Source organism: Anastrepha ludens, chromosome X, assembly GCF_028408465.1.
Source record: "Anastrepha ludens isolate Willacy chromosome X, idAnaLude1.1, whole genome shotgun sequence".
Lineage (NCBI taxonomy): Eukaryota > Metazoa > Arthropoda > Insecta > Diptera > Tephritidae > Anastrepha > Anastrepha ludens.
The window spans coordinates 62,383,581-62,392,553 of NC_071503.1; positions in this window are offsets into that span (position 1 = coordinate 62,383,581).

Consider the following 8,973-nt stretch of genomic DNA (forward strand, 5'->3'; position numbering starts at 1 on the left):
ACAGTTTTTCGTATTCAGTTGATCCACTTCAACCACGAAAACTGACACTAAGCAAAAATATTGTCATCAGTCAACTTTTTGATCCTGCAGGATGGCTGTCGCCAATTATGATAGCAGCCAAAACCCCCCTCCAACAACTCTGGATGGAGGACACAGATTGGGACGAAACTGTAAAACCCAATTCATTCAGTGAAACCTCAATAACATCGCATTAACTAGCAGCAAAATTCAAAGTCGAACCTCTAAAAATAGTTTGTCTCCCACGCTTAGAACTTTGCGGAGCAGTTCTCCTCTCGAGGCTAGTAAAACAGATCCGATGTCAGCTCAATCTTCCAATTCATGACTTAATATTATGGGCAGATTCTTCAATTGTTTTAGCCTGTATGGAAAAACCACCATGGGTATGGAAAACGTACGTTGAAAACAAAACGGCCGAGAACGTTAAGAACGTCAGCAACGCTACGTGGCGGCATGTCTCCAGCGCCAGTAATCCAGCAAACCTAGGCACTCGGAGGAGCCAAGCCAAGGGATCTCGTGAATTGCTCACTGTGGTAGACAGGCCCGGAATGGCTATCAAAGCCACCCATACTCTAGCCAAAACTCCCGTCCAGCCACCAATCTCCACCAGAACAAAAAAAAATAGATGTATTTCATTCTGTAGATATCCGTTTCTCGTCTTACCCAGAAGCTCTCCGAGTTGTAGCAAATGTATTTCGATTTGCGCATAAAGCCTGAAAAATACCGACTCCATCCTAACTCAGTTTAACACACGAAGAAATAAATCAAGCTAAGGCGCGCCTCATCCTCAATGCACAGCATAAACACTATGTCAAAAGGATCGCATTACTCTAAGTAGCAAAACCAATTAGCAAAAGGGACTCACTACTCACACTCAATACCTTTTTAGATAAGTCAGGCCTACTACATGTAACCGGTCGTCTCACTTAAGCCCCTTTAAGTTATAATGACGTCATCCTATTATCATCTCGGATAATTCAAAATTCTGTGCTCTACTCCTTGCCTTCCTACACACAACTTTACTTCATGCCGAAAGCAGTTGATAATTCGCATGGTCCAATAAGAATTTGACATTCCATGCCTCAAGCAAAAACTAAAGACGTGTATATTTCGATGCAAAATGTATACGACCTTCAAACAAAAAATGAAGTTGCAAATTATGGCTGCTCTACCCCCTGAACTTTCTACTTATTCACTCCCTTTCCAAACGACCAGCATGGACTTCGCTGGTCCATTCTCCGCTAAGCATCTCACTCTAAAGCATACTTTTGCGTTTTCGTATGTTTCTCCACAAAGGCAATTCATCTGGAAGTCTGCTCTGACCTAACTACGGAAGCCTTTAAAGCCATCTTTGCACGATTTGCCGGACGGCGAGGACTTCCCCACAAACTTTTGTCCGACAAGACCGCTTTCCCCGATATTCCAAGATCCGGGACCTACAAGCCTTAACACCAGGTCATTTTCTGCGCGGTGCCCAACTTCTCTCCATCCCTGAACCAAGATCCGACCCTCTCTCTCTCACAAATAAATGGCAAAAATTAAGAACTCCCCATCATCAGGTCAGCAGAAGGTGGAAAAGTAGTACCTAGATCTCCACAAACGCTATAAATGGAAGAATCAGGGAATTAACCTGCTCGAAGGAGACCTAGTCGTTACTACGGACGACCTTTCACCTCCCTATGAAAGGCGATTAGGACGAATCGTGAAGCTACACCCCGCTTCTGATCAAAATATTAGCGTAGTAGACATCCGCACCCAAGGCGGAACCTTCTTCTTCTTCTTAATTGGCGCGATAACCGCTTACGCGATTTAGGCAGAGTTTAACAAAGCGCGCCAGTCGTTTCTTTCTCGTGCTAATTGGCGCCAGTTGGGCACACCAAGTGAAGCCAAGGCATTCTCCACCTGACCTTTCGAGTGCACCTGATCTTTCGAGTGCACTTGATCTTTCCTCTTTTTCTGCTCCCACCAGCTGTTACCGCATGAACTACTTTCAGAGCCGGAGGGTTTGTATCCATTCGGACGACATGACCCAGCCAGCGTAGCCGCTGGATCTTTATTCGCTGCGCTATGTCTATGTCGTCGTAAATCTCATACAGCTCATCGTTAAATCGCCTGCGATATTCGCCGTCGCTAATGTGCAAAGGTCCAAAAATCTTCCGCAGAATCTTTCTCTCAAACACTCCAAGCGTCGCTTCATCGGATGTTGTCATTGCCAAAGCTTCTAAGCTATACGATAGGATCGGAATGATAAGAGCCTAATGAAGTGTTAGTTTTTTTCGTTAAGAAAAAAAATTACTTCTCAATTGTCTACTTAGTCGAAAGTAGCCCTTATTGACGATAATGATTCTGTGTTGGATTTCAAGTCTGACATTATTATTGGTGTTAATGCTGGCTACTAAATAAACGAAGTGTCTTACAACTTGAGAATCATAGCTGTCAACACTGACGTGGGTGCCGCTATGCCATTTCGCCGACTGATTGTTTTATGGCAGCCCTTCGTTCACCCCAGCTTCGCTTCTGTATTCAACTTTGAAAAGGTAGAACTAACTGCGCGGTTGTTAAGGCCGATGATGGCGCCACTTGATGCAATTTGTAACTGTGTGCTTTTATTTGTGTTTGCTTGTTTTAGCAGCCAAAATGCAAATAATGCGCTGAGTAGGATGTTAAGGATGGAAAGGATAAGTTTTTGGGTTTGAAGAATGAAATATTTGTTTTCTTTTTAGAAACAGGGAAAGTAGGTTAGTTTGGAAAAGTGCGAGGACCGTGCTTTACGTGGGAGCAGCAGCTGGGCTACCTATCCTAATATAATAGGTTCACATATACCTAAATTATCTAATTTTTTCAGCTTAACTCCAATTCCGTAATAAAATAAAGGGATTACCCACACTCAAATTCACTCACGGGATCCAAGATTATGAAATAATCTTAGATTATAACGATCCGTTTTTCCGTACAACCCTGTGTTTCATTTCGCCATTTTCCCGCTCGCTATCTCTATGCTCGATTAACTTGACGAAAAATTTGCATGCGAAATCAATAACAAAGTTATCGAGTAAGACTCGCCGCTAGCGAGTATGGCTATACCTCATTAGATGCACTGCCTTATCAACACATGCAATTTAAAGCATCTCCCTTCCTGCTTTGCCAACATATGTTCATTTTTACCAGTTTCCAGCGATAAGAAGAGGTTCAATAATTATTACTGTGTATGTAAGGAAAAACGTCAAAGTAAAAATTAATTAAAATGGAAACCGGCGAAGAAAAGATGTAGGTAAGCATAATTGTAATAAAATGTTTAGTCAATATAACTTATGCATTCATATTACAGAAATAAGTGGTCGCATTGGCACAATGAAGCAATCAAACTTCTTCTGGACTTATGGTAGTAGAAGCTACCGCAACTACGGCGCTACAAAAGAAACTCCTATATATGTATATACAGACATGGCAGAGGAAATGGCCGACAGAGGCTTTGCGTTTTCATCAAGGCTGGTTGCCAGTTTTGCAGCTAATCTGACATATGTGAACGGTTATATTAATATTTGTGGATTTATTTCTACTCACTGCATATGTGAACATACCTTTTTCCCTGATTGCAATTGTATATGTTAGAACGACTGCTGGTATATTGATATGATCTATGAGATTTTCTTTTGCAGAACGAAAGCGCGAGCATGTGAAGACCATATGGTGAACATCTTCTACAATGTTTTCGTCGCAGTAATCGCAATAGGGATTGTTGCCGTTGTTGAGGCTGTGTAAATATGCTTTAAAAGCCGTCGAGTCCACTCAAAAACTGGCCATTGTGTATCTATCACCTTTTTGTAGAGTTACCCCACCTTTTTGCCACTTATCAGAGCAGTTTTCTTGTAAAGCCGCACAGGCAAACAAGCTTTTAGACCTCGCAGAAGCCTCGCTTTTTTTCAGCTTCCATTCCAAGTTTGTCTAAGTTGTACATACCATATATTGTTTTGTTCGCTCAAATAGGTGCACCATACAAAATTTGGCTTTCCACGATATTAGCTAGGCACTGACAGGGATTTTGGTTTGGTCGTACGTATAATATGAGCTTCGGGAGCGCTGTCACAGTGGTGGATGCTTTTCTGTTGGTGAACTCAAGGTGTGCTTTGAAAGACAACCTTTTAGCTCCCCAGCCCTAGTCCCCAAATACAAAAGTAACCTTTTTTGACTCTTTTCGGCTAGATATAAGGCTGGCCCAGTATTGAGGAGGGCTACGTGCAAACCTTTGTCAAGATCTTTACCTCTAGGGCATCCCCTGTGCGTAGTCATTAAAGTCACCAGCAATAAGGAATTTATTACTACTCTCGGCGTCAACGACCATTCTCCATGTATAAGTCATTAACTTTGACGTAAATAAGTCCGGTTTCCCTAATCTCGAAACTCATGGTGCTTGTCTGGCTTCTGCAGCTCTAGCTGATGACTTGTAGCCAGTGTGACGGCATTGTCTTCTAATTCACGCTAAGTACAGTAACGTTAGCCTGAAGTACCAATACGGTTTGATTTAAGAGGTTTTGGGCAACTTCGTAATAGTTTAAGTTGAATTGTAAAAATGTCATTGTTTACTAAGTTTTGTAAGGATTCGAGATAAACAGGGCATTTTCCGCTTCCAGTGTAATGGTCGATTTGGCTAGCATTCTTTTTCATTCATAACATGCATTCTGGGATTTTGGTACACTTTTTGGAAAGGTGTTATTTTTCACTGTAAAGACATGCGTCTTCAAAATCGCCACTGCTCGTACAATTTCCTGAAGTGTAGCTCGGGCCACACATTTGAAGCAGTGCTGTGGTTGAATTTTTTCATGTATGCGACAAACCACCAAACCTACATGTTTTTTCCCCGATACTAATTAGTTTCATCGCGCAGTCAGCAGGCTTTACGCAATGATCGTAGATTGGATGATTTAAGTTAACATTAGCGAGAAGGTCATTTACAGCTAAACAAATTTCAGCTTGAAACATAAAGGTAGTTGCTAAGCATATATAAAATGATACCAATAAGGAATTTCGATTTGATAATTTAACTTGTTTTAAGAAGCATTTTATAATAAAGGGTGGTTAAATTTCAAGGGCCGATGTTGAATGTGAACCACACCTAAACGTCAGCAATTTGGGTCTGCGGAAAGCTTACGGAGGAATAAAAATAGTAACGCTAAAAGTAACACCGGAAATCGCTACCAACTCGCCAACTATCGCGCTTGATAGTTTCCACATTCCAATGTACATTCGTAGGATTATCGCCAGTTACCTTTTTGAAAAAACCGTTCGTTATAAAACCGATGCTGGTGTAAAAGAGTACATAATAACTAGCGGAGTTCCACAAGGCTCAGTCCTGGGCCCCTTGTTATGGAACGTTATGTACGATGGAGTTTTACGCCTCAATCTACCTTTAGGGTCACAAATTGTAGGATTTGCTGACGACAATCCTGTTGTGCTCGTAACTAAATTACTCCGTCAAGCCGAAGAAACATGTAGCCAAGCTGTCGGCATCTTAAAAGAATGGTTGTGCAACAGTGGTCTAACTCTTGCAGGAAGATTGTGGAGTCTGCCAATTTAATGGTGGGCGATTATGGCAGAGGATCGAAGCCATTCATTGAGTACCTGGGCGTAATAATCGACCGTAGGCTTAATATCAAAGAGCAATTGGCGTACGCGAGCAGCAGGAAAGCAGAAGCAGTAGGAGTCTACTCAACTCTGTTGTCTCATCGGCTGATAACTTAGTGGATATTATGACAGAGTCCGAAGAACATTGGTCTGCTCTATTTAATATGACAAAAATAATAATCTCCAAACTGCGTCGCGCTGAACAACAGCGCAGATCTTCATGAAGAGGCAATGGGCCTCTTCCCCTCCAGTGAAGTACTACCTAACGGTTGTCCCGCGGGAGGGAAACGGAGCTGGGGTGGATTTTTAATGGGTGAGCCGGAAGGCAAGTCTCACACTTTTCGGCTTTCAATGCTTTGCGCCACATCCATAAAAAAACAAAAAAAGAGGTTGTCTGTAAAGTCGGTTTACTGACGATAGTTTAACGTGACAACGTCATAAGAAAATATTGATGGAATGGTTGCAATTTTTAAAACAAAATTTTAATTTTATTTGTTTGATAGATATTTTGTATGGATATAGAGGAGGAGGTAAATGGAATTGCAATAGAATAGGTCAAGTTACATTTACACAAACGTGAAAAAAGACGAAACATTTATCAAATTCATGAAAGATATCTTCAATTTCGATTGTGCATCAGACGTTAATAAGTCAACAACACTAAGAGGCACCATCATTGATTTGCCTTTTTCAAGACACTTTACACTCGAAACACTCCCTTTCATTTCCTACTTTTTCTATCATCGTCCTATTCTCAACAGAGAAATGGTTCATTACCATGCACACAGGAAGAAGGCATATGCAAATACAAGTATGTGAATTTATATACAAATGCGCATATACATACATATACATACATATAATATATATGCTCACTCAAGTAGGACAGAGCCAGATGTCGAACGTTGCCGAACGCGGGGGCCGATTGTGCTCTTTGTCGTTCGTTCCGCGCTCTCGCTTGCAGTTCAAGCACATTAGCTTACATTTGCTTGCTTACGGAATAGATTCGTATATTTGATATGTCCATATGACTTGTATGCATCTTTACATATAGATTGGTTCTTTTTGAAAATTTCGCGAAATTGTATATGTATATGCATGTTTATATATATATATTAGTATACAACATATCTTATAAGGTATATAGTAAATATTACCATACATTTTTTGCTTCATAGATAATAAAAAAATTAATAATAATAACATTAAAACAACAGGTATTATTAACAAACTTGGTTTTATTTTAAATTCTTCAAGTAAACCAAATTAATAATAATCAATAAGAAGGCATATGCAAATACAAACACGTGAATTTATATATGTACATAAGCGCATATACATACATATATACGCTCACTTAAGTAGGAGAGAGCAAGATGTCGAACGTTGCCGTTCGTTTGCTTTGTTTGCTTTGTCGTTCGTTACGCGCTTTCGCTTGCAGTTCATTCAAGGTAACGGCAATGAGCAAGGTAACGACAAATGCGCAAGGTAACGACACATTTTTTCGTGCGTGCAGCCGGCTAAATCGAATTATAAGACGTTATCACGTCAAAATTTATATACATATGCATAGCTAGCCTACAACGTTATTTCTAATCACCAACAAATTCTAATCGACTGCTGCTAAATTTACATAATTCAATCCCTTACTGTTAACTTTTGGCGAAAAATGTGTCTGTGGTGTTAAGTCTTCGAGAGACGAGTACCCCTCAAAATTCCTTACGTTTCTGTCATTGAGACTTCTCTATACATTAACGTTCTCTGCAAATGGATTATTGCGCATGGAAAATGCCGACGGAAAATAAGTATGAAAGAAAAATGTACAAGTCTGCTGTTATTTTATTTTGCCTAACCCCAAATCAAGGTATTTTACATTTCAGCGCTATATTTAATTCTGTTGACTACGCTCCACTATGTTAACTCTCTAATGCTAACTTTTGTAAGAACGTGGTGAAATAATAAAAATTTCTTAGCCGCGTTTTGTTAGCATTTGACATTTACCTGCCCATTCGTTCCTGCGCCTTCTCTACGAATTTACGTTCTCTGCCTGTGCTTAGACCGTTAAGTATATTAATTATTTTATTTCTAAATAAATAAATAAAAATAAAATAAAATCCAACTACTATAAGTCTCTCACAATAATTTTCCTGAGTTCGAACACTGCATTGTCAAATAAAAGTCACAAATTAATGGCAATACAACCTGCACTCGATTCGATCATTCGGGTATTTACTCCCTAATTATTGCATGATATATGATAAGGCGATGCTCGTGAGGTAGGCCATGGTTACTGCAGTGCGTATGTACATATGTAACACTATAAGATTTGAAGATGCAATTGAATTTTTGCACAAATATAAATAACATAATATGCATATCCTATATCTTCATATACATATATGTATATCTGTATACCAAAACACTTGTACGCCATATGAATTCTTATCTAAAATTAATTTCGACTCGAAAAATTAGTAAACATTTTCATCAAATTTGTATAAAGTTTTAAATTTACTAAAACGCACACACCAAAATATGAGGTCGTTTTATAATGTATTGTGTTTAAATTCTTCTTTTTTAATTAAATTAACAAATAGACTTTGATTTTAAATGTTGGCGCACGCAAAGTTTCATCAATCATTTAAGTTTGTTTGAAAATATAAATTGAGTAAAATTTCGTTTATCAAGGGAACATAGAAATGCGCAAGCGAATTCCTTGCAATATGCCGTCGGCTATTCGTCAATTTGATTTCATACAGAAGTAGAAAACTGAGCATAATTCACTGCAATCAGCTGTGTAAAGAAGTTCCCCGCTGTCGAGTTGAACGAGATGAAAAAGTTTCATCGCGGTTTCACTTAATTTTTGACAATTCACACTATTCGTAGCCCGTGAGACTACTCTAAACATCACCGTTCTCTGTTTCTTGTGAGACGAATAAATTAATTCTAAGTATTTGCATGCATGAATGTGAAATATTAAGTATCTTGTATTGATATTAACCTTTAACTACTGAGGTAAAATATTTGGGCGTAGTTACTGAGGTGGGGGTAAATTTTACCCCTTTATAATCTATAAATAATTTTTGTGAACGAAAAATTTTTTTTCAACTATTTGTTTTTAACTGGAATACTAAAACATATTTTTAAATGAATAGAGTAATAAATTTAAAGAAAACGAATTTTTAGTTTAACAAAACAAGGACTTTATTTCATAGTCACTTTTCTTAAAACTAAAAAAACAGCACTAACATAACTTAAAAAAAATTGTAAGAAAAAATTTAAAACTAGATAAATGCGTTTTTCACAGCCAAATTTATGACATAAGAATCACAA